This window comes from Cynocephalus volans, chromosome 8, assembly GCF_027409185.1.
Source record: "Cynocephalus volans isolate mCynVol1 chromosome 8, mCynVol1.pri, whole genome shotgun sequence".
In the NCBI taxonomy this organism is placed as follows: Eukaryota; Metazoa; Chordata; class Mammalia; order Dermoptera; family Cynocephalidae; genus Cynocephalus; species Cynocephalus volans.
Genome location: NC_084467.1, coordinates 10,376,113 through 10,380,991, shown reverse-complemented (window position 1 = coordinate 10,380,991; position 4,879 = coordinate 10,376,113).

Here is a 4,879-nt window from a genome sequence, read left to right as displayed (position 1 = left end):
AGGAAGACAACCCGGGACTCGGACTAGCCGCGCTGCCTGTCGCCAGGGGGGACCGGGGGCCGAGTGTATCCGCCGGGCGCTGCTGGGCTGGGAAACTCGGGATGCGGCACAGGGCACCTGCCCAGCCAGCTGACCGGGGCCGTCACTCTCACTGTGATGGCAGCACAGATGAGATGCCACAGGGAGAAATGCCATCAGCCAGCCCTTGAAACTACCTTCCAGAGTCTCCCTGCCTGTTTATCCTCCTCCCTCATCCCTAAATCCTCCTCCCTGCTGGGGTGGGGTCAGCCTCCTGGATAGGTGAAGTGTGGGGTCATCGAAAATGTGGTGACCTCCAGGGGCTCCCAGCCCCAAATCCCTGCCACCAACCCTCCTTACCATTGGGGTGCTGCTCCCCAAGTTCCATGCAGTCCCCTAACCACTGTCAGTACTTTCCATATCCCTGTCTGTGCTTAACTGTTTTCTTTACATAAACTCACCCTTTTAAACCTGATTCCTGACTTCCACTTTGTGGTAAGCGGTGAGATCTGTGAAATGCCCACTACTAACCAGAGGATGGTCCCACGGGTCCCCCGGGAAGTCAGCTCTGGAGGGACCCAGGTGATGCTGGGGAGACACTGAGTTCAGTCAGTGTCTCCAGAAGGACCTTACTTGATGCAAATGTATCTTCCTGGTGAGGGAAGATTATTAACCCAATCTTACCCAATAGCAGGATTCATAAATGAGTGCATCTCCCCCAAAGAAAGCAGGCTTCCAGGACCAGGCTGAGGTCTATTCACTTGGAATGGGGGTAGGTGGTAATGGAAGCCTGGAGGAAGGAAGGCGTGGAGGATGGAAGGAATGTCGGGCATTCTCAGAATGTCCGTGGCCGCCAGCCATCCTAGGAAACCCCAGGGTGCAGTGAGGTCTCCAGTGTCACGCGAAGACGGACGGTTGGGTGGGTCAAGGGTGGCTGTTGCTGAGAGTAGGTAGGGAATGGGAGGTAGAAACCTAGCTCCTACTGAGGACTTCCCATGTGCCAGGCCTCTGTCTAATCCTCACGACAGTCGTACAAGGGAGGGAGGTTGACCTACTTCCCAGATGAGGAGACTGAGGCACAGAAGCAATAAGTAATGTGCCGGGTCCCCGCAGCTAGTAAACGACACCAGGATGCGAACCCACCTCTCTCTGACTCCAGCGCCCTGTGGCTCCCCCTATAGCCCTCTGGACTTGAATCACGTGCCTGGCACTGCCCCTGCCCATTTCACCCGAGGCTGCAGTGGGAAGACGGAGTAGCGAGCAGTGAGGGTAAGAAAAGCAGAGCTGCGGGGGGCTCAGGGCGGTGGTGCCTGCGGTAGGCAAGTCCTCAACTCCGTCCTCTCCCTCTGATCTGCCTCTTTGTAAATTTCCAGCCCGCTCAAAATCAAGATCCTAGCTCAAGACCCCATCGTCACATATAATTTACATACCGTAAAGTTCACTTGCTGTAAGTGTACAAGTTAATGATTTTTCATAAATGTATAGAGTTGTGCAACCAACACCTCAATCCAGTTTTTGAACATTTCCAATCACTCCAAAATGTTCCCTCATGCTGTATGCAGTTAATTTTTATCCTCACTCCCAGCTCCAGGCAGATACGCTTTCTGTCTCTGTAGATTTGCCTTTTCAGCATGTGTATTAGTCAGGGTTCTCCAGAGAGACAGAATCAATAGGATATGGTGTAATTATATGAGAGGGATTTATTAGGGGAATTAGCTCATGTGACTATGAAGAAAAGTCCCACGACAGGACAGGCCGTCTGCAAACTGGATGCCGGTAGCGTGGCCCAGTCCAAGTCCAAAGGCCTCAGAACCAGGGAAGCTGATGGTGTCATTGGTGTAAGTCCTGGAACCCTAAAGCTGAAGAGTCTCGAGCTCTAATGTCCACGAGCTCTAATGTCTCTAATGTCCAGAGAAGTGTGTGTCCCACCTCCAGCGGATCGAGAGAGAACTTCACTTCTTTCCTCTCTTTTGTTCTCTCCAGACCCCCAGCAGACTGGATGGTTCCCACCCACACTGAGGGTGGGTCTTTCCCACTCAGGCTGCTCAGACTCTCATACTAATCTCTGCTGGAAACACCCTCATGGACACATCTGAGAAGATTCTTTACCAGCTTTCTCAGCATCCCTTCACCTAACCAAGCTGACACCTAGAATTAGGCTTCACAGCGTGTTTCACATAAATGGAATCATACAATATGTGGTCTTTCATGTCTGACTTCTTTCACTTAGCGCAATCTTTCTGAGGTCTGTCCATGTCGTAACATGTATCAGGAGTTCATTCTTTTTTATCGCTAAATAGTATCCCATTGTATGAATATACCACATTTTGTTTTATCCATTTACCAGCTGAAGGACATTTGAGTTGTTCCCAGTTTCTGGCTATTATGAATCATTAGCCTAAGTGTCTGCCCAAGTGTCTTCAGGTGGGCTTATGTTACTCTTCCTTTCGGGCAGATTCCTAGGAGTGCTGGGGGACATCATCTATACTTTGAATTGCTGGAAATGTCATCTAAAACTGGCTTTCCTTTTCCAGTCTTGCCCTCTTCCAATTCAACCCCTGCATGCCCCAGAGCTGGCTGTATAAAATGCACACGCAGTTATGTCTCTTTCCAGTGTAGAACCTTTCAAGAGCTCAGGACAAAGTCTAGACTCCTTCCGGTGCAATATACAGTGGCCTTCCTGGTACAGCCTGCCCCTCTCCAGTCCCCTCTCTCATCTAAGGGATCAGATTGGCCTAGCAGTGTCATCCTACCTGCAGTGCTCGAGTCCATATGTTGGGGTCCATTTAGAAGGCACTCTGTAGGTATCGTTGGATGAATGAGTGGAAATTACAGCTCTGTGATCAGATAACACCCGGGGTTGCCTGCCAAACCCTGAGACAGCTGCAAGAGAAGGTCAAAAACTAGTGTGGACTAGGAATCAGGAGGCCTGGGTTATTTTCCGGTGTTGATTTCAAAGGTTTATTGAGCCTTTCTTAAATGTTCATAGCCAGATTCATGAAGCGTTTTGCATTGTTAGACCTCTGGGCCTTTATGTATGCAGTTCCCTCTCTCTGGAACATATTTTTCCTACGTGGAACAGATTCCTCATCTGCTTGGAGAACTCTTGTCATCCTTCAAAACCCTGGCCCACCGTCACCTCTTCTGTGATACCTTCTCTGTTCTCTCCCATTCAGGTAGAATTAGTACTCCCTTCCTCCTCTGTACCACTGTATTTTGTACATACTTACATCATGATATCTTTTGCAAATTATTTGTTCACATGTCCGCATACCACACTAAGTTACTGTCAAGGTATCTAAAGGAAACATGTCCCATTCATTCGCCTTTTTTATCCCAGTTCTTTGGCATATAGGAAATCAATGCAGTTTATTTTTTTAACTGAACTGAGCATTTCCAAGCCTCAAGTGCCCCTCTTATCAAAGGGGGCTTTAATGATGATACTTTCCCTAGCTGCTTTGAAAGATTTCTAAAATGAAAATAAAATGACTAATAAATAAAAATGCACTGGTAAAAGGCATCAGAGACTCCATGAAGGTCAAGTCCAGTAAACTCCTGCTTGGCCGGAGCACCTGGTTACTCTGCTGGACATAAGTTGACCTTATTTAGTTCAGGAAGTGCTTGAGGCTCTCCTAAGCCTGCGACATTGTCACTGTGCACATAGAGTCAACTAAGGACAGTGATTAAAAGCTGATAACTCTGTCTAAAAATGCGACCCATCACTCTCCAGCCCTTCCCTGTTTTGCTTTTCTTCTTTGCAGTTACTGCTCTCTGACATCATCCAATATGTTTACAGTTGACCTCTGAACAAGTCGGGGGGTTAGGGGCACCAACCTCCTTCGCAGTCAAAAATCTGCGTAGAACTTTCCATGCATCATTACTTAAGTACTTAAGTATTTAAGTAGTTGGCCCCGTGGAACCCGTGCATAAGAAGAGTCCACCCTCTGGTTCTGGACCCTTGTAGTTCAAACCCGTGTTATTCAAGGATCAGCTGTAAAAGGGGTCTTCAAAAAAGTTCAGGAAAGCATTTGCATTATCTTTTATTTTTTTGGCACTGGCCCATATGGGGATCCAAACCCTTGACCTTGGTATTATCAGTCAGCACCACGTTCTCTCAAGTGCACTAAGCAGCCAACCCTGTGTTATCTTTTAATTCACTTTCTCCACAAACTCTTTGAAGTACCCTGGTATTTACCTTGTGAATGTCAATGGGCAAAAGCTGCTGGTTGCCCCCCTAAATCCATTCTCCCTTCCTCCTTGGTCCTTGGCCAGACCCCATTCCCTAGCCCATCTTGAAGTCAGAGGTGGCCATGGGACTGGGTTTGTGCCCACAGAAAGGAAACTAAAATGGCAGCTCCCAGGCCCAGGCTTAACACACTGGGTGTGGCCTCTCCATGCTCCATCCACCTTTCTGTTGCTACACTGATATGTGGCAGCAGCCCAGCCTCACCCAAGCAGGTGAAGACAGTGTCCTACGTGCTTAGCAGAGCAATGAGTTAGAAGGAACCTGGGTTCTCTGTATGACCATGTGGATGGAGCAGCCTGGGACACACACTTTGAATTACTACTCAAGGACGAAATTCACTTTTTTGTTCTTTCATTTGGTAAATCTTGGGATCTCTTTGTTATAGCAACTCAACCTTACCCTAACTTGTATATACAAATGCTTTGTGACAACTGAGACTGTCTTTTTTGTTTACTGCAGTGTTCCCAGCACCTAGAATAATATCTGGCTCATAGTAGGTGCTCAAACTAATATTTTCTATATAAATGAATGGAGCCAGAATGCCTGTGTTTGAATCACTGACAAGCCATGGCCCTCAGTTTCCTAATCTGGAAAATGGAGATAGTCATTGTACCT